The sequence below is a fragment of the Pseudophryne corroboree genome, chromosome 6 (assembly GCF_028390025.1).
Source record: "Pseudophryne corroboree isolate aPseCor3 chromosome 6, aPseCor3.hap2, whole genome shotgun sequence".
In the NCBI taxonomy this organism is placed as follows: domain Eukaryota; kingdom Metazoa; phylum Chordata; class Amphibia; order Anura; family Myobatrachidae; genus Pseudophryne; species Pseudophryne corroboree.
Window position 1 is genome coordinate 226,261,511 of NC_086449.1, and position 22,215 is coordinate 226,283,725.

At 43.3% G+C, this 22,215-nt stretch overlaps 1 protein-coding gene across 2 annotated transcripts in view; it reads right to left on the reverse strand.

The window, feature by feature from the left end:
* Positions 1 to 16,077, reverse strand: part of SV2B (synaptic vesicle glycoprotein 2B) — a 348,297-nt gene extending 332,220 nt beyond the window's left edge. For both annotated transcript variants that reach the window (XM_063925737.1, XM_063925736.1), the window contains exon 1: positions 15,914 to 16,077. The gene's annotated coding sequence lies outside the window, so the exon portion shown is untranslated. The remainder of the gene's footprint in view (positions 1 to 15,913) is intronic.
* Positions 16,078 to 22,215: the final 6,138 nt, after the last annotated feature.

Sequence of the window (22,215 nt, forward strand, 5' to 3'; positions counted from 1 at the left end):
TGCGACCCAACTGTTAAATTTTGCGGGGTACCCGCGCCACTTGACTAACGCGTATTTACGGCCTCTGACCATCTTATTTTTTAAAATCTTTTCCACTTTGTAAACTCTGTTATAGTTTTTTGGTATGCTTTGAAGCTCTTCGGGGTAAAAACTACCTGTTATAACTTCACCGTACAGATCTGCCAACTTATAAAGCGGTTTAAGCCCTTTAATGTTCACACTATGTACAACAAAAATCTCCTCAGAAAAGCTCTGTTCGTAACCTTTCTGAAATATGTCCTTATATTTAGAAATACGGACGTGGTCACCGATTCCTAAACAAACGGGGGCTTTCTTACTTCTAAAGTAATCACCGTAGGTCGTTTTGAAGACACTCAATGCGTTAGAGTCATTCACATCGTTTGGAGCGCACTTAATCGTTCTATGGTATGTGTTATTATAGCTGCGTATGAAGTCTTGTAAAACGTCTATATATCTGTAGGTATTCTTTGCCGTGAAATAGCGCCACATGCGTGTTTTTAAAGTCCTATTGAAGCGCTCTATAACAGCCGCTTTCACATCGTTATTGGTCGTGAAATGATTTATACCGTATTTTTCTAACACCTTTTGTAGGTTTCTGTTTAGAAACTCTTTACCATTATCGGTTTGTAGCTTCATCGGCACATCACCGCACTGGAATATTTTTTCAAAAGCATTAGCGACTGTTGCTGCATTCTTAGCGGTCAGACTTTCACCCCACACCCTCTTACTGAATATATCGATGATTGTTAATATGTATTTAACGCCATCGTTGTATTTTGACAAATCTATCAGCGAGACTAAATCGCATTGCCACTGTTGGTTTATACCCGATACACAAATCATGTTCCTTTTATAGTTTTTTCTTGCTGGCTTGTGCAGCGTGTAGGCGTCTTGTTCTTGTAACCACTTTCTTACGTCGGATCTTTTACATTTATTTTTAACCGACCCATAATATTTATCAATGCCGCTAAAACTACCTGGTTTTAACACTGTGTAATATGCATCTTTCATCCGCTTGATTTGACGCGCTGCGGTGCGTGACATTCTGCGACTGGTGTTACGTGACACTCTGCGACTGGTGTTACGCGACAATTTTTAATACGGTTTAATATCGAACACTATAAATTTATATAAAATTTTATATAAAATTTTATATTAAAGCGATATAAAACACTATCATTTAATATTAAAGGGGGTGGAGCCTAGGAGCAAGGGGGTGTTACCACCTGTCAGTTTGACAGAAAGGTTGTCTTTATCTACTCTTCTGAATCAGGCCCCATTATTGGCTAACTGGTTTGACCCCAGAATTTTTATGAAATAACAAGGGAGATGAGGCGAATTATGTTTTTCAGGTGAGTAAAAAAAATGGATGGGGGCCACTGGGGAGGGCCTGACATGATGAATATGGAGTACATATGGATGACTGGCTGATGGGATGCCGGCTGTCACTATACTGACAGCAGCAAGGCAGCGAGTCCGCTTGCTTCGCTCATGACAGGTTATATTCCCACTCGGGTGGTGGCGTGGACCCACCACCCAAGTGGGAATATGGGGTTGCGGTCGGGATTCCAACCGCTGGCATTTCCCTGCCTGACGGGATTCTGGCGCTGCTATCGTGAACACCAATATCCGACAAGCAGTATATTAAATGATCACATGAATAAATATATATATATATATATATATATATACAGGTTGAGTATCCCTTATCCAAAATGCTTGGGACCAGAGGTATTTTGGATATGGGATTTTTCCGTATTTTGGAATAATTGCATACCATAATGAGATATCATGGTGATGGAACCTAAATCTAAGCACAGAATAGATTAATGTTTCATATACACCTTATACACACAGCCTGAAGGTAATTTTAGCCAATATATTTTATAACTTTGTGCATTAAACAAAGTGTGTCTACATTCACACAATTCATTTATGTTTCATATACACCTTATACACACAGCCTGAAGGTCATTTAATACAATATTTTTAATAACTTTGTGTATTAAACAAAGTTTATGTACATTGAGCCATCAAAAAACAAAGGTTTCACTATCTCATTCTCACTCAAAAAAGACCGTATTTCGGAATATTCCGTATTTCGGAATATTTGGATATGGGATACTCAACCTGTATATACACATTATTTATGCTACCTGACGACGGGTAATAACATACCCTCCAACATTTTACACTGAAAAATCGGTACAAATCCGAAAAAGGGGCGTGGCTGCGGGTAAAGGGGGCGTGGCCACGCCCCTTTTCCTATACTTTTAATGGAAGTTTGGAGAGCCAAAAATCGGTACAGACCATGAAAAAAAGGTACTGTACCTATTAAAAAGGTACAGTTGGAGGGTATGTAATAAATACCTGAAACGTTGCAAACCAATGGATGTATTTTGTTGATTCTTATAAGGAAGTCCACTGAGTGCCGCTGATTCGTTTTATATATTTATATTATATGGCTTCTGGCACCATTGCTATTGCTGCACAGTGAGTGGGAGTGCCTACCGACTCGGACTATACATATATATATATATATATATATATGTTACATTAGTGCCATCCACTTTGTTATGTAGGAAGTGTTTGTTATAGCGGAAGTGCTACTGCAGTTGTGGGGTGGGTATGGGGCCCCCTGAACTGCTTTTGGTGGGCTGCTTTAAGGCATCGCAATGTAACATTTATTTCAGTACTTTAATGCATGCTAATTGTTTTTATCTATGTAACATACTTGACACATTTACTTTTCTCCACTAACACTTTTGACACATAGCAGCTGCTCTCGCTTATCTAGCACTCTTTAAAGGGGGGTATTCATGGAGCGATCGCTGCTTAAAATCTAAGCAATCTGACTAGACTAGATTTTAAGCAGTGATCACTCCTTGTGTACCCCACAGCGATAGTGATGCGCGGTCCCAAGCATCGCTATCGCTGGTGCTAGATTGGCCTGCATGCAGGCTCAATCTAGCGGGTCGCTCATTTTACCCGCTGGGTGAAATGAGCACCCCCCTCGTCTCCCCCCGCACGCTCAGCACACATAGCGTTGTGCTGAGCGGGGGGAGAGATGTGTGCTGAATGATTCGCTCAGCACACATCTCTCCCCAAATCTGGCCGTGAATACGGCCCTTAACACTTCACTTGCTATCTCTCACTAATGCGTTGCCTTGGGGTGGTTTGCTTGGGTTGCTTAGGGGGTGACTTGAAACCTTAGAATGGGCAGGACTTACCCGATGATGAGGTTACCTGGACATGGGGGGTAAGCCCATAACCTTGGCCAAGAGTATGCAAAAAAGACTATTTAATTGAAAAATATATTGCAAAATGTATTTCAACTTTAATTAATAATGTTTGAATAGTGTACCTGCATTCTTTTACTTTGTGCGTGGCACTAAAGGTCTAAGCAGGGTAGCACCTCATGTATATCTCATATATATATATATATATATATACACACACACACATATCTACATACACACAAATATATATCTCATATATATATATGTGTGTATATATATATATAAAACAGTCTCATATATATATTTTTCTCACTCTGCTTTCTGCAACACTTTATGCTCTTTTCAGCCATGTAACACACAAGCAGAGGCAATAAATCCTGAAGACGAGACTAGGTCTTGAAACGAGCCGTTGAGAATTTGCGATGCTGCACATTTAACTATTGCTTGACCATGTAATTTGTCATGGACTATTAAAAATCCTTTTTTCAGTGACCTGGAGTGACGTGCCATTTGCTAATTCAGCAATAGAGGGACTATTCAAACATAGCACGGGCACTCAGGTTACTGTTTTTTCCCATATCAGGAGTGCCGGATGATTTAAAGATACATATATATATATATATATATATATATATATAAAACATCTCATATAAACAGTATATATATATATACAATATATCTACTGATAGTGCATGCATGATAAAGTACAGCAGCAAGACATGTATACACCATAGTCATGTGAAGTATAATGTAACATGTATAATGTATAATTCCAGTGCACAGTCTAGAACCTGATCAATAGAGGAGGTGGGCCCTCAGTCAGTGGGGCCAACCAAGGATTTCCCCTGTTCCCCTGTGGGCCAATCTGACCTTGCTAAACCTTACTGGGGCTAAAACTGTTGATAAGACAGACACATTTGTCTTTTCAGAGGGGAAAGATGAGGAGGATCCAGAAACACTATTAAAAAAGTTTGATGAGACATGCTCAACAGTGACAAATGCTGTAATGGATAGCCACGCTTTTACACTACTGTGCAGTGCCCCTCTGAGAGGATCTAGTATCACAACTGTCAGATGGAAACCAGTAGTAAAGAAAGGAAAGTAATGTGACTGGTTCATTAGCAAGTGAGCTCATCATGGACAGGATTTTGTATAAAATTCATAATGATTTTACTCATGCACATTTATAACGTCAGAAGGAATTAACACTGCTTTTCACATATGCATGCAGTCCAATAAAAGTGTAATGGAGTTTAGAAGACAGTCAGTCTGATGTATGTGGCCAGCAACACGTGCAGCAACAAACATGCTGTGTGAACTGTGGTGGTCGCCATTCCCATGAACGCCACAAATATCCTGCTTTCAAAAAACTCTGCAATGCTTGTGTCACGCCAAATAATTTTGCGCACTGGTGCTGGTCCAAACCTGAAGCGGATGACGGACAACATTACATTACACATTGACTAGCATGGGCGTAATTTCTCCTGTGGTAGTTGACCTTGTGCATCTGAACAAAGCTCTAATAAGACCACATCACTGCCTCAGAACTGTGGAATAAGTAATAGCTGAATGGTGTTGGTTGAACTGCCATGCTGTTGCTGTTTTTCACCCGAATTTCCAGCCTCAATTGTTTGATGTGCATGTTCCTCTTGTGATTTCTGCTGAATGCCTTCCAGCATGGTCTTGGTGTTGTCTGCCTGCCGACGTAACAAACCCATAAGTTTTGTTCCAGGTCCTTTATTCAGACTAAAAGGGGCGTTTGCTAAGCAGTGAAAGGAGCGGAGACGTGAGCCAGTGGAGAAGTTGCCCATGGCATCCAATCAGCACTGAAGTAACATCTATAATTTGCATACTATAAAATTATACAGAGCTGCTGATTGGTTGATGGAGCAACTTCTCCACTGGATCACTTTTCCGCTCTTATCACTGCTTAGTAAATGTCCCCCTAAGTCATGTTACGCTCAGATTCAAAAGGCACAGTTGGCTCTAGTCTTTGATTGTCAAAAGTTTTATGAATTTATTTATGGGCATCCAGTGCTGCATGATACAGACCATCAACCCCTGATTAATTTTCTCCACAAACCTGTGCAAACTGCCTCAGCACTAATTTAGGCGTTTCATGCTCAGGCTCCAGAGGTACCATCTAGTTGTAGAATACAAATGTGGAAAGGACCTTCATGAAGCTGATACATTATCACTTGCTCATCTCCTGGACTAAAGTGTCCCTGATGCTGCTAATTTTCTGTATTTCAACAGAAGTCCTCTCCTAGGGATATGTGAGCCCACACCCAGGGCATCCATCGGGGGGGACTGTGGGGTCTGGTGTACCGGGCCCTTACAGAGAGGGGAGCCCACTCCTGCCTTCTACTGCCAATACCAGGAGAGCTGCACCATGATGTGAAACAGCGGGCTTCTTAAAACAAACCTTCCCTACATATCAGCTCTCTGTGAACTGTTCCTGTAGGTCCGCAATGCTCCACCTATATGTAATGTCACAATGTATGACATCACATAGGGGTGGAGCAGTGCACAGAATAATTTTTTGGGGGGCAGGGAGGGGCCCTGTCTATTTTGTCAGTTCCGGGCCCCATAATTTCTGATGGCAGCCCTGCCCACACCTCCACCTCACTTGACCCCAACTGGGGTGTCAGAACACCCGTCATCATGGACAATGAGTCCCCTGAAGAAGCACATACGGTATAGGAGTGGTGGATATGCCCTTGCCCAATAGTGAGTCTATTTAGACACTGGCCACACTACTAGCCCCTTTCTTTGTCGCCAGGCCTAGGAGAATTTTGATGTTTAATCCAAAATTCCAGGACTATGGGATCTATTTACTAAGCTGTAGATGGAGATAAAGTGCACAGAGATAAAGTACCAGCCATTCAGCTCCTTATGTCATTTTTCAAACCCAGCCTGTGATATGGTAGTTAGGAGCTTATTGGCTGGTTCTTTATCTCTGTCCACGTTATCTTTGTTCAAGGCCTAGTCAATAGGCCCTTATGTTGCTTAATCTCCCATTTTTTGTTGCTTTACTGTATGTTTGTATCCAACAACTGTCCCACTGTCTTAAGGCCAGTACTCACGGCCCGATGCGGGAGAGATGTGTGCTGAGCGAACCGCTCAGCACACATCTCTCCCGGCGCTCAGCACAGCGCGATCTGTGCTGAGCGTGTGGGGGGAGACGGGGGGGGCGCTCATTTCACCCAGTGAGTGAAGTGAGCGACCCGCTAGATTGGCCTGCATGCAGGCCAATCTAGCACCAGCAATAGCGATGCGGGGCTGCGCATCGCTATCACTGTTAGGGCTACACACGGAGCAATCTTGCTGAAAATCTAAGCAATCTAGTCAGATTGCTTAGATTATCGCTCCGTGTGTACCCCCCTATAGACCCGCACACTCTTTTATTGTTCTTTAAGCTGTAGAAGAGGGATGTAGATGTATGCTGTATGTGGATGGGTGGACATTACATCATTGTCATCCACTTTATATAGAGGAAGTGTTTATTATAGAGTAAGTACCTCTGCAGCCTTTGTTCAGCATGACTGCATTGTGTAATGACACACTTCTGCAGTTCTACAGTCCTGTGGTGATTTGAACACAGGTCACTTTACAATATCTTCTCAGTATAGACCTGTGTAGTGCCCCAATAATTACTGTATATAGGTTCAGTTATAAAATATTTGTGTAAAAATTGCTGGTGTCTAAGACAGTTGTCTAGTTTTATGGTTCTTTCTAAAGTTCAGCTCTGTGCATGTCAATGTGCAAGTGGTAAACCCATATACAGGCAGTGTGGTGCACAAGTGGTTTGGCAGGCTTTTTATTGCTAAAGTATTGAAAGGCACTACAGAATTTTCATTAAAACAGACACACTGGGCGGTATTCAATTCTTTCCGCCCCCTTCCACATCGTTTTGTTTCTGCTGACAGCTGAGGTCAGCTCACTACTCCCTGGGTAGTGAGGTGTCCTAAATAGAGGTGTGTACTTGAAATTTTTCGGGTTTTGTGTTTTGGTTTTGGGTTCGGTTCCGCGGCCGTGTTTTGGGTTCGACCGCGTTTTGGCAAAACCTCACCGAATTTTTTTTGTCGGATTCGGGTGTGTTTTGGATTCGGGTGTTTTTTTTTAAAAAACACTAAAAAACAGCTTAAATCATAGAATTTGGGGGTCATTTTGATCCCAAAGTATTATTAACCTCAAAAACCATAATTTCCACTTATTTTCAGTCTATTCTGAATACCTCACACCTCACAATATTATTTTTAGTCCTAAAATTTGCACCTAGGTCGCTGGATGACTAAGCTAAGCGACCCTAGTGGCCGACACAAACACCGTGCCCATCTAGGAGTGGCACTGCAGTGTCACGCAGGATGGCCCTTCCAAAAAACACTCCCCAAACAGCACATGACGCAAAGAAAAAAAGAGGCGCAATGAGGTAGCTGTGTGAGTAAGATAAGCGACCCTAGTGGCCGACACAAACACCGGGCCCATCTAGGAGTGGCACTGCAGTGTCACGCAGGATGGCCCTTCCAAAAAACCCTCCCCAAACAGCACATGACGCAAAGAAAAAAAGAGGCGCAATGAGGTAGCTGTGTGAGTAAGATAAGCGACCCTAGTGGCCGACACAAACACCGGGCCCATCTAGGAGTGGCACTGCAGTGTCACGCAGGATGGCCCTTCCAAAAAACACTCCCCAAACAGCACATGACGCAAAGAAAAAAAGAGGCGCAATGAGGTAGCTGTGTGAGTAAGATAAGCGACCCTAGTGGCCGACACAAACACCGTGCCCATCTAGGAGTGGCACTGCAGTGTCACGCAGGATGGCCCTTCCAAAAAACCCTCCCCAAACAGCACATGACGCAAAGAAAAAAAGAGGCGCAATGAGGTAGCTGTGTGAGTAAGATAAGCGACCCTAGTGGCCGACACAAACACCGTGCCCATCTAGGAGTGGCACTGCAGTGTCACGCAGGATGGCCCTTCCAAAAAACCCTCCCCAAACAGCACATGACGCAAAGAAAAAAATAGGCGCAATGAGGTAGCTGTGTGAGTAAGATAAGCGACCCTACTGGCCGACACAAACACCGTGCCCATCTAGGAGTGGCACTGCAGTGTCACGCAGGATGGCCCTTCCAAAAAACACTCCCCAAACAGCACATGACGCAAAGAAAAAAAGAGGAGCAATGAGGTAGCTGTGTGAGTAAGATAAGCGACCCTAGTGGCCAACACAAACACCGGGCCCATCTAGGAGTTGCACTGCAGTGTCACGCAGGATGGCCCTTCCAAAAAACCCTCCCCAAACAGCACATGACGCAAAGAAAAAAAGAGGCGCAATGAGGTAGCTGTGTGAGTAAGATAAGCGACCCTAGTGGCCGACACAAACACCGGGCCCATCTAGGAGTGGCACTGCAGTGTCACGCAGGATGGCCCTTCCAAAAAACATTCCACAAACAGCACATGACGCAAAGAAAAATTAAAGAAAAAAGAGGTGCAAGATGGAATTGTCCTTGGGCCCTCCCACCCACCCTTATGTTGTATAAACAGGACATGCACACTTTAACCAACCCATCATTTCAGTGACAGGGTCTGCCACACGACTGTGACTGAAATGACGGGTTGGTTTGGACCCCCACCAAAAAAGAAGCAATTAATCTCTCCTTGCACAAACTGGCTCTACAGAGGCAAGATGTCCACCTCATCATCATCCTCCGATATATCACCGTGTACATCCCCCTCCTCACAGATTATCAATTCGTCCCCACTGGAATCCACCATCTCAGCTCCCTGTGTACTTTCTGGAGGCAATTGCTGCTGGTCAATGTCTCCACGGAGGAATTGATTATAATTCATTTTAATGAACATCATCTTCTCCACATTTTCTGGATGTAACCTCGTACGCCGATTGCTGACAAGGTGAGCGGCGGCACTAAACACTCTTTCGGAGTACACACTTGTGGGAGGGCAACTTAGGTAGAATAAAGCCAGTTTGTGCAAGGGCCTCCAAATTGCCTCTTTTTCCTGCCAGTATAAGTACGGACTGTGTGACGTGCCTACTTGGATGCGGTCACTCATATAATCCTCCACCATTCTTTCAATGGTGAGAGAATCATATGCAGTGACAGTAGACGACATGTCCGTAATCGTTGTCAGGTCCTTCAGTCTGGACCAGATGTCAGCATCAGCAGTCGCTCCAGACTGCCCTGCATCACCGCCAGCGGGTGGGCTCGGAATTCTGAGCCTTTTCCTCGCACCCCCAGTTGCGGGAGAATGTGAAGGAGGAGATGTTGACAGGTCGCGTTCCGCTTGACTTGACAATTTTGTCACCAGCAGGTCTTTCAACCCCAGCAGACTTGTGTCTGCCGGAAAGAGAGATCCAAGGTAGGCTTTAAATCTATGATCGAGCACGGTGGCCAAAATGTAGTGCTCTGATTTCAACAGATTGACCACCCGTGAATCCTTGTTAAGCGAATTAAGGGCTCCATCCACAAGTCCCACATGCCTAGCGGAATCGCTCCGTGTTAGCTCCTCCTTCAATGTCTCCAGCTTCTTCTGCAAAAGCCTGATGAGGGGAATGACCTGACTCAGGCTGGCAGTGTCTGAACTGACTTCACGTGTAGCAAGTTCAAAGGGCATCAGAACCTTGCACAACGTTGAAATCATTCTCCACTGCGCTTGAGACAGGTGCATTTCACCTCCTATATCGTGCTCAATTGTATAGGCTTGAATGGCCTTTTGCTGCTCCTCCAACCTCTGAAGCATATAGAGGGTTGAATTCCACCTCGTTACCACTTCTTGCTTCAGATGATGGCAGGGCAGGTTCAGTAGTTTTTGGTGGTGCTCCAGTCTTCTGTACGTGGTGCCTGTACGCCGAAAGTGTCCAGCAATTCTTCTGGCCACCGACAGCATCTCTTGCACGCCCCTGTCGTTTTTTAAAAAATTCTGCACCACCAAATTCAAGGTATGTGCAAAACATGGGACGTGCTGGAATTTGCCCATATTTAATGCACACACAATATTGCTGGCGTTGTCCGATGCCACAAATCCACAGGAGAGTCCAATTGGGGTAAGCCATTCCGCGATGATCTTCCTCAGTTGCCGTAAGAGGTTTTCAGCTGTGTTCGTATTCTGGAAAGCGGTGATACAAAGCGTAGCCTGCGTAGGAAAGAGTTGGCGTTTGCGAGATGCTGCTACTGGTGCCGCCGCTGCTGTTCTTGCGGCGGGAGTCCATACATCTACCCAGTGGGCTGTCACAGTCATATAGTCCTGACCCTGCCCTGCTCCACTTGTCCACATGTCCGTGGTTAAGTGGACATTGGGTACAACTGCATTTTTTAGGACACTGGTGAGTCTTTTTCTGACGTCCGTGTACATTCTCGGTATCGCCTGCCTAGAGAAGTGGAACCTAGATGGTATTTGGTAACGGGGGCACACTGCCTCAATAAATTGTCTAGTTCCCTGTGAACTAACGGCGGATACCGGACGCACGTCTAACACCAACATAGTTGTCAAGGCCTCAGTTATCCGCTTTGCAGCAGGATGACTGCTGTGATATTTCATCTTCCTCGCAAAGGACTGTTGGACAGTCAATTGCTTACTGGAAGTAGTACAAGTGGGCTTACGACTTCCCCTCTGGGATGACCATCGACTCCCAGCAGCAACAACAGCAGCGCCAGCAGCAGTAGGCGTTACACGCAAGGATGCATCGGAGGAATCCCAGGCAGGAGAGGACTCGTCAGAATTGCCAGTGACATGGCCTGCAGGACTATTGGCATTCCTGGGGAAGGAGGAAATTGACACTGAGGGAGTTGGTGGGGTGGTTTGCGTGAGCTTGGTTACAAGAGGAAGGGATTTACTGGTCAGTGGACTGCTTCCGCTGTCGCCCAAAGTTTTTGAACTTGTCACTGACTTATTATGAATGCGCTGCAGGTGACGTATAAGGGAGGATGTTCCGAGGTGGTTAATGTCCTTACCCCTACTTATTACAGCTTGACAAAGGCAACACACGGCTTGACACCTGTTGTCCGCTTTTCTGTTGAAATACCTCCACACTGAAGAGCTGATTTTTTTGGTATTTTCACCAGGCATGTCAACGGCCATATTCCTCCCACGGACAACAGGTGTCTCCCCGGGTGCCTGACTTAAACAAACCACCTCACCATCAGAATCCTCCTGGTCAATTTCCTCCCCAGCGCCAGCAACACCCATATCCTCCTCATCCTGGTGTACTTCAACATTGACATCTTCAATCTGACTATCAGGAACTGGACTGCGGGTGCTCCTTCCAGCACTTGCAGGGGGCGTGCAAATGGTGGAAGGCGCATGCTCTTCACGTCCAGTGTTGGGAAGGTCAGGCATCGCAACCGACACAATTGGACTCTCCTTGTGGATTTGGGATTTCGAAGAACGCACAGTTCTTTGCAGTGCTTTTGCCAGCTTGAGTCTTTTCAGTTTTCTAGCGAGAGGCTGAGTGCTTCCATCCTCATGTGAAGCTGAACCACTAGCCATGAACATAGGCCAGGGCCTCAGCCGTTCCTTGCCACTCCGTGTGGTAAATGGCATATTGGCAAGTTTACGCTTCTCCTCCGACAATTTTATTTTAGGTTTTGGAGTCCTTTTTTTACTGATATTTGGTGTTTTGGATTTGACATGCTCTGTACTATGACATTGGGCATCGGCCTTGGCAGACGACGTTGCTGGCATTTCATCGTCTCGGCCATGACTAGTGGCAGCAGCTTCAGCACGAGGTGGAAGTGGATCTTGATCTTTCCCTAATTTTGGAACCTCAACATTTTTGTTCTCCATATTTTAATAGGCACAACTAAAAGGCACCTCAGGTAAACAATGGAGATGGATGGATACTAGTATACTTATGGATGGACTGCCGAGTGCCGACACAGAGGTAGCTACAGCCGTGGACTACCGTACTGTGTCTGCTGCTAATATAGACTGGATGATAATGAGATGAAATCAATATATATATATATATGTATGTATATATAATATCACTAGTACTGCAGCCGGACAGGTAGATAATATATTTATTAGGTAATGATGACTGATGACGGACCTGCTGGACACTGTCAGCTCAGCAGCACCGCAGACTGCTACAGTAAGCTACTATACTATAGTAGTATGTACAAAGAAGAAAGAAAAAAAAAACCACGGGTAGGTGGTATACAATTATGGATGGACTGCCGAGTGCCGACACAGAGGTAGCTACAGCCGTGGACTAACGTACTGTGTCTGCTGCTAATATAGACTGGATGATTGATAATGAGATGAAATCAATATATTTATATGTATGTATATATAATATCACTAGTACTGCAGCCGGACAGGTAGATAATATATTTATTAGGTAATGATGACTGATGACGGACCTGCTGGACACTGTCAGCTCAGCAGCACCGCAGACTGCTACAGTAAGCTACTATACTATACTAGTAGTATGTACAAAGAAGAAAGAAAAAAAAAACCACGGGTAGGTGGTATACAATTATGGATGGACTGCCGAGTGCCGACACAGAGGTAGCTACAGCCGTGGAATAACGTACTGTGTCTGCTGCTAATATAGACTGGATGATTGATAATGAGATGAAATCAATATATATATATGTATATATATATAATATCACTAGTACTGCAGCCGGACAGGTAGATAATATATTTATTAGGTAATGATGACTGATGACGGACCTGCTGGACACTGTCAGCTCAGCAGCACCGCAGACTGCTACAGTAAGCTACTATACTATAGTAGTATGTACAAAGAAGAAAGAAAAAAAAAAACCACGGGTAGGTGGTATACAATTATGGATGGACTGCCGAGTGCCGACACAGAGGTAGCTACAGCCGTGGACTAACGTACTGTGTCTGCTGCTAATATAGACTGGATGATTGATAATGAGATGAAATCAATATATATATATATGTATGTATATATAATATCACTAGTACTGCAGCCGGACAGGTAGATAATATATTTATTAGGTAATGATGACTGATGACGCACCTGCTGGACACTGTCAGCTCAGCAGCACCGCAGACTGCTACAGTAAGCTACTATACTATAGTAGTATGTACAAAGAAGAAAGAAAAAAAAAACCACGGGTAGGTGGTATACAATTATGGATGGACTGCCGAGTGCCGACACAGAGGTAGCTACAGCCGTGGACTAACGTACTGTGTCTGCTGCTAATATAGACTGGATGATTGATAATGAGATGAAATCAATATATATATATATGTATGTATATATAATATCACTAGTACTGCAGCCGGACAGGTAGATAATATATTTATTAGGTAATGATGACTGATGACGGACCTGCTGGACACTGTCAGCTCAGCAGCACCGCAGACTGCTACAGTAAGCTACTATACTCTATAGTAGTATGTACAAAGAAGAAAGAAAAAAAAAAACCACGGGTAGGTGGTATACAATTATGGATGGACTGCCGAGTGCCGACACAGAGGTAGCTACAGCCGTGGACTAACGTACTGTGTCTGCTGCTAATATAGAGTCTAGACTGGATGATAAATTATTGATAATGAGATGAAATCAATATAATATCACTAGTACTGCAGCCGGACAGGTACTATATATATTTATTATGTAATGACTGATGACGGACCTGCTGGACACTGTCAGGTCAGCACAGCACCGCAGACTGCTACAGTAAGCTACTATAGTAGTATGTATAAAGAAGAATTGAAAAAAAAAAAACCACGGGTAGGTGGTATACAATATTATATATATATATATATATATATATATATATATATATTATATACAATTATATATATATATATATATATATATATATATATTAAACTGGTGGTGATTGATTATTAAACTGGTGGTCACTTCAGGTCACGTTGCAACTTGCAACTAGTACTCCGAGGCCTAAGCAGACAATCTCAAAATATATTATTATACTGGTGGTCAGTGTGGTCACAACAATGGCAGTGTGGCACTGACTCTGGCAGCAAAAGTGTGCACTGTACGTTATATGTACTCCTGAGTCCTGCTCTCAGACTCTAACTGCTCCCCACTGTCAGTGTCTCCCCCACAAGTCAGATAATACACTTACAGTCACACTATCTATTATCTAATCTAGTATAAAATATCACTTCAGCAGCAAGTAGTATAGTAGTATACAGTATAGTAGTACTCCTCCTAATAATGCTCCCCAAAATACTGTGTCTCTCTCTTCTCTAAACGGAGAGGACGCCAGCCACGTCCTCTCCCTATGACTCTCAATGCACGTGTGAAAATGGCGGCGACGCGCGGCTCCTTATATAGAATCCGAGTCTCGCGATAGAATCCGAGCCTCGCGAGAATCCGACAGCGTGATGATGACGTTCGGGCGCGCTCGGGTTAGCCGAGCAAGGCGGGAAGATCCGAGCCTGCTCGGACCCGTGTAAAAAACCTGAAGTTCGGGCGGGTTCGGATTCAGAGGAACCGAACCCGCTCATCTCTAGTCCTAAACCCTTATGCAGCTAAACCTGATTACCATGGGTGCGATAGGCACGATAATTGGGATCACTTTAGAAAGGAGTTTGGGTGTGATATATCATTTGAATACCGCTCTATGACTATTAATGAAATTAATTAAATTATTTTTTAAAACATTGTTTTGCCTATCATTTCTGGCAAGACCTGTAGCTTGTTGTATATTTTCTGTTTTTATTTAACATTTGTTGCCCTCTCTAAGGATTTGAGGGCTCACGGGACTAGTTTGCTTAAACAGGTTCCAAAAAGCAAATACACAAAAAATTTAAGCTTTCCCAAAGCATCATCTTTAAAGCATTTTGGTGCCCCCCACCATCCCTGCCAGTATCTTTAGACTGCCTGTTGACTGCCTATTATATTATTTATGTAGTATTTGGCCCAAGGTGATATATTGTAGTAAGAAATTACTTTTTGTTTAAATGCTCTGATGGCACTGACATAAATCATCTCTATATGTAAATACATGAACATGCTGCTCCATCAGTACATAGAAAAAGTACACAAAACTTGCTCTCTGAGAATGACAAAAGTTACATGCAATCCAGTAACTGCACAGCCACATCTGGGCATATTGGGGCAGATATAAGCCTGGAGAAGTGATAAAGCAGTGATAAGTGCAAGGTGATAACGCACCAGCCAATCAGCTCCAATATCTAAATTGACAGTTAGGAGCTGATTGGCTGGTGCATTATCACCTTGCACTTATTACTGCTTTATCACTTCTCCAGGCTTAATACATCTGCCCCATATTACATTATATGGCAGAACACTTTTCTGTTTCTTCTTACATTGATGTTGGTTAAATTATGATATCAAGGTCTGTGATGCGTCATGGATTAAGCAGTATATACGTAAAACCTACGTTTTAATAACAAGGTCACCTTTACCCATTTTTCTACATGCAAGCTGCATATTGCTTTTCACTCACACAAGAAACAAAAACCTACTGTCCCTGACATCACCTCCAGTCCTATTAAACATCTGATTTGTCTCTCATTGCACAGGAACAGATATGGATAACGAGGAGGCACTAAATTCTGCACATATTAACATGATGAGTGAGTCATCAAACAGCTCCCATCCAACGCCAGCAAGAACACCATGGCAGGTTACAGTGATAAGGCATAAAATAAATAGGTCTTACCTGCGGCCTGAAGTTGTGTACAGTTGTAGTGTGCTCAGTTCATGCAATGTTGTGTGCTGAATTAGGATCTCCTGTTTTCCAGTGATGCAGACCTGCCTAGTAGAGCATGCTAATGATGCACCAGAGGGAAACCCAGTGGAAGCAGAACAGGACCATATGTCAGCCTATAGCATCACCGCCTCCACACTGACTGAAAGGGAGCTCGACAGATGAGAGGAAGCAGCGAGGGAGAGGAAACAGGCTGAGAGAAACAGCCAAAAGACAGAAAAATATATATAGATGTGTTGTTACTGAAGCAAAATAACAAAGGTTTGAGGTTTTTTTTTTATCTTCATGCAGACACTGAGGGGAAAAGTTATACTGAAATGTGGATTGTGTCTCTCTCTCTGCTCCTCACATCTGCTTGGTAAACTGTGACTGTCAGATTTTGTATCTTGTACATGACCCTATTGCTCCTCAAATTTAGAGGCAGATTCAAGTAGCAGTGAGGGTCAAATGATGTGCGGCTGTGCAAATATCTGGCTACTATGGCAGGAAAATCTCACTTGTTTTTTGAGTGCACTTCTAAGGGGCATAAGCAAAAAACAAGCAAGCTTATCCTACCCGGATAAACTGCATAGTGTTAGTATATCGCAACCTCACTGCTAATTGGATCTGTCTCCTAAAATTAGACACAAAAGGATTTTTTTTACTTAGGGGTGATGCTTTCATACCCCCAGAAGTAAGTGTAGCAATAAGTGAAGCCTAGCCACATGGGGGGAGGGGAGGCGAGTTCCAATACAGTTGCCAGTATTTACACACTGTCGCTATGTCACCTCACCTCCCTCCCTTCTGGAGGTCTGTTAATTGAATTCCTTCCATGATGGGAGTAGAGGTTGGCATTGATGTTTATAAAAAAAATGGTGCAGAGGTAATAGTGTAGTTGTTGTAGTTGATAATAAGCAGACATTTGCTTTCATTAAAAGGAGTTAGTACAATTATACTGTTTTTATGAATTGCAGTAGGGGTACAAGATGGCAGGTGGCGGACAGATAAAAAGTACCCAAACTGGGGCTGGGGCCCTGGCCTGCCAGGAAGTGTTATTCTGTGTGCAATGTAACAAACCTTCTAAAAAGCGGAGAATTTGCCAGTATCAACCAGATTTTTGCTTACATTATTAAAGTACTTTCCTTTAAAATGATAGGTGGAAGCATGGTGATCAACTTCACCATCATTAGATACATCTCCCTCTATGTTCCCAAATGGCATGGTTGCACCGCTTCGTACCATCAGGCAGCTTCTCCGGCAAAATGCGGACATTCACCCGTTTCTTACCATAGGCAAACGTAGGAAGGGGGGTGTTCCAATTGCCCGGAAACCCCCCTCCTCTTTGCAAGTGACTCAAATTATGACAATAGCAATGGTATATAATACAATTACTAGAACTGCTGCCACATCATGCAGTGTAAGGACAGAGCAGCGCTGCTGCACATACCCAGTAATAGCAGCTACTTCTACCAAGTTTGCTGTGTGTGTGGATCTGAGTCCTCAATCAGTGCGCTAGACCAGAGTGTAGAGAAGGAGAAGAGACAGGAGCCTTACCATGATGTGGGAGAATGTGTGCTTAGAAAGTGCAGTACTGGTTCTATTATGTACATTTATTTATTATTGTAACTTTAACCTTTTCCTGACCACTTAGCACATTTATATTATTTAAATATGTTTGATACAGCCTATAATATGGACAATCTATAATGTTAATTAATAAGACTGTATACCATACGGTATCTAGTGTATAAAAAGACCAATGTTTATATTAATGTCCAGGGTCGTTACTAGGTTCTTCTACTGCGCCCCCAGACTACCGTGCCTGCTCCAATGTCCTGCAGAGTGGAAGATTGTGGAATGCATTTGAAAATCCCCTCTAGAAATCCTGCATTTGCCACTGCTTAGTGATGCCCCCTGCTTAGCCATGCCCCCCTGCTTAGCCATGCCCCCTGGAACTACAGCCCAACAGATCTCTTGATGGCCCTGGGTTACAGTACATATTTTTCTCACAATTGGCAATAAACCAGTTTTCATCACTAACATCTTCTGCAAATGTCTAGCAGCTTTGGTTGAACAGTTACCTGGTATTACAATGTGCTTGCCTGATTGCTGTTTCCTTATTTAATATGTAAGTGAGTCATACATATACCTGGTACATGTGTAGGAGATAAGAATCAATAAGAAAGGAAAATCTGGGCTCTAAACTTACAAAACATGTATGCTTATCGTCTAGAATTTGTTTGAGCTTGGAAAGCAAATATGAGGTATTTCCATACAAATGCTATTTTCTGAATCATAACCTATTTTGTATTGCAGAAAAATTTACAGGCAAAAGTCTGTGCAAGCTTTACATCATAATCTTGTAAGTTTATCTTTTTCCAGAAACAAGAGCAGTTCCACAGTACTAGAGTTATTGGAGATATTTTGTACATTTTTGTTTTGTGTCATGATATAAATATACATATGGGGGGTAATTCCAAGTTGATCGCAGCAGGATTTTTGATAGCAACTGGGCAAAACCATGTGCACTGCAGGGGAGGCAGATATAACATATGCAGAAAGAGTTAGATTTGGCTGGGTTATATTGTTTCTGTGCAGGGTAAATACTGGCTGCTTTATTTTTACACTGCAAATTAGATTGCAGATTGAACACACCCCACCCAAATCTAACTCTCTCTGCACATGTTATATCTGCCTCCCCTGCAGTGCACATGGTTTTGCCCAGTTGCTATCAAAAATCCTGCTGCGATCAACTTGGAATTACCCCCATTATTTTGTCATTGTCCATACTTAAAGTACAGATATCAGACATGTTCAAAATATTCAAGCTATGATAGCCTAGTGTCACACAAGTTATTCATCTTCACAGGAGATAAGGCTTCCTTACCATTAATAAGAGTCTCCACAGTTACCTTATTATAAGGATTATCGGCCGGATGTTATGCAAGTGCGAATTGTCCGGAGCCCCAAGATTTCAGCCAAACTCGTACGTTTGGTTGGTTTTGCCTTGTAAATGATTGCCGCTTCAAAAAACTTACAAGGTCGGATGAAATATTGGAGCTCCAGTCATCCCGCACTGCATTACCTCCGGGCCATTATGTGGGAGATAGGAAACTGCTATTACAAGGGTTTTGGTATTGCATCCCGGCGGTCAGGATGCTGGCGGTCACCTGATTCCATCATTGAAGATCTCGACTTTGGAGGGGGTAAATATTATTACCCTCCCGCGACCGCTACCCTAACCCTATCTTTAAACCTCCAGCGGTGGTGCTAGGGCTAACCCTCCGAGGGTGGTGGCTTGGGCAAATCTATGGGGGGGGGGGGGGTGGAGGATTGGGCAATCCCTCCCCCCTTCCCCCTCCCCTCTCCTGTGCACCAATCCTAAGGAGAACCCCGATACTTAACTTCTGGATGTCAGCTGTCGGTGTTCTGGTGCCGGTCTCCTGAGTGGTGTTGGGATTCTGGCGTTGGTCACATAACTTCCAGTATCCCAACCGCTGGGATGCTGAATGCATCCCAATTCAAGAAACAGTCATGTGAACATCAGGTATAAACTGGGCTTGCTCTGACTATCAAGATACAATGGCCCTGATTATGAGTCACATGCAAGTTGAAATACGCCCAGATCTAGCAATCTGCGCGTGTGTCACGGGCTGCATGCACATCCGTGCAAACTTACAATCTATTCAGCTCTTTCTTTGCTGCCGCTGATTGGGTATTACTAGGATTTAACTTGGAGGCATCAGGATATTCGTACGTAAGAGAACCACTCAGTGGGTGTGTCATGGGCATGTTGGCAGAGTTCTCACAAGTCATGTGCATGCAAACTGGATGAAAAATCCAGTTGAATCTCCTGCAGCTAACTTGGGGTAAGTGTAAATACTGGTGATACGGATGGTGGCTGCACTCACGGATAGAAGAAAGCTGCGGTGCAGTTGCATAGATAAATACAACTCAGAATACGGGTATACCCCCCCCATTAGCATTCCTTGAACAGTCTGGCATTGCACTCGCATTTAGTTTATGGGGCAATGCTCATAAGGCTAAAATATAAAAACTGTTCATATGTGATGATTTTCCTGAGTTGGCCATGTCACCTGGTATAACATGAGGCCCCGCTTAGGCTTACTCAGTATACATAATTCAGAACTCATTGATTTTGAGCATCTGAGTGATATTTTGAATGCTACCATAGTGTCAAATGCAAGTCATTAATTTTTTATAGTCTTAGTTTTGATTGATCTTAATTATTCAGGTATGAAGGTTTGAGGCACATACCGGAATGCTTTCAGTGCTGCTATATAATGGTGTATACAATGCTCACAGTTTCCTACACAGACTTAAAAAACATTACAAGAACAGCAAGGTACTTTTCAAAGTGTATTCACAAAAGGTAATAAAACCACTTCCATAGTTTGCGGAAAGTTAAGCCTTTAATAATTCACTGTGTCCTGGGGAATATGTGGGTCTATTATTATTCATATTGTTCATGTAAGGAGATGCAAGAACATTGATTTCTGGAAAAGGACACTAAAAGAACAAAGAGAAGGTGATATATCATTTAGAGCAGTGATTTTCAACCTTTTTTTTACTCGCGGCACACCAAACAATATTTTAAAATTGCCAAGGCACACCATCAGTTCCCCACAGAAAAAAACAAAAAAACACACATTGGCCCTCACAGTAAAAAACAAATTCACACAGAAAAAACAATCACATTGCTCCCCACATAAATCCTATTATTTCCCACATGAATTATTCACATTGTTCCTCCCATAAATCCTATTGCTCCCCACAGGAGAAATAACATAACAAATATTAGCCCCTATCGGTCAGCTGTCCTCCTCTCTGTCCCTCAGTGGTGGGAGTTGTTCATAGTGGAGTGCTGTGAATACTGAGCAGCAGGCGGTCGGGCAGGTGTAGATGTGGGTGGGCAAGAAAAGCGGTGGATGCAGGCAGGAACTGGAAGATGTGTAGGCTGGCTGAGTGGTGAGACGCGGCGGCCGTGACTTATGATATCACACCACCGCGTCACCAAGGCATAGGTCATGGCCGGAGTATGACTGATCCTCTAAGAGGAGCCCCGGCCAACAGTTCACTCTGAAGGTGCAAAAAGCTGCTCTGGCTTCGCAGCACACCTTGCAACTGGTCGCAGCACACTAGTGTGCTACGGCACACTGGTTGAAAAAGCCTGATTTAGAGTTTGTAGCAAACGTGCCCACAGATTAGGACTGGTGCTTTTCCTGTTATGTCACCTTAAAGTTGAGTTTTGTCAAAAAATGTACTGTGCTTGTCTGTTGTATGCATGTAGAGGGCTGGACTTGGCAACTGGCACTTCTGGCACTTGCCAGAAGGGTCACTGGCCCGATGGGCCAGTTTGGCCACATAGGGGTATATGCAATTGCGGTCGAATTCCCGAAATTGTCGAAAAACTGGACTTTTTCGCCAAAAAAAAAAAATCGACAATGCAATTCAGTACTTTCCGTCAAAAAAACGTACTTTCCAAATTCGACTTTTTGAAATTCGACATTTGTCAAATTTGACATTTCTGCAATGGTACAAATGCGGCAATTCGCCAAAAGTATATTCAATTGAAGTTTGGAAATTCGACAACAGTGTTTTTAGACAGTAAATTCGTCATTTTCAATCCGCCACACTTTGGTGGCGGAATCTAATAAAAAAATTTAAAAACATGTTTTTTTGGGTGGTTTTTTTATTGGTAATAGCATATCTATTTATATTAGAAGGGATTAGGTACTTGGTTTGTCTATTTTGGAAAAAAAAAAAACCCATTTGTTTCCCCCAGCCACATGGAGCATTATGGGGTTGCTCCAAGGTAGGTAGCTCTTAGCTTAGACATATTGTAGTAAGGAGCCATTATCATGTGGCTCCTTGCTGGTTAATCTTAGGCCCAGATTGGGGTAATGGAGGTGTGAGGTGTGGTGCCTCTGGACAGGCTGAGCTGGATGGCCTTAGTGTGGCATACCCTTACATTCTATTAACACTTTTCACTTATTAATTTTTTAACACTATTTCTCTATTTTAATTGCATTTCATTTTTGTATCACTTTCTCTATAGCTTCGGCTTCCTAAATACTAATTTATTAACACTATAGTTTTTTCACTGGTATGCTACGCTGGGCTTTCTGGCTTATGCTGGTGTTTTGGGGTGCCACACCCTGCACCTAGATATAGCGATAGGGACCCCAAATATACAGAGACGCCTTGATGCGGCTTTGGGGCTTATTCACACATTTGCGCAAATATGTGTAACG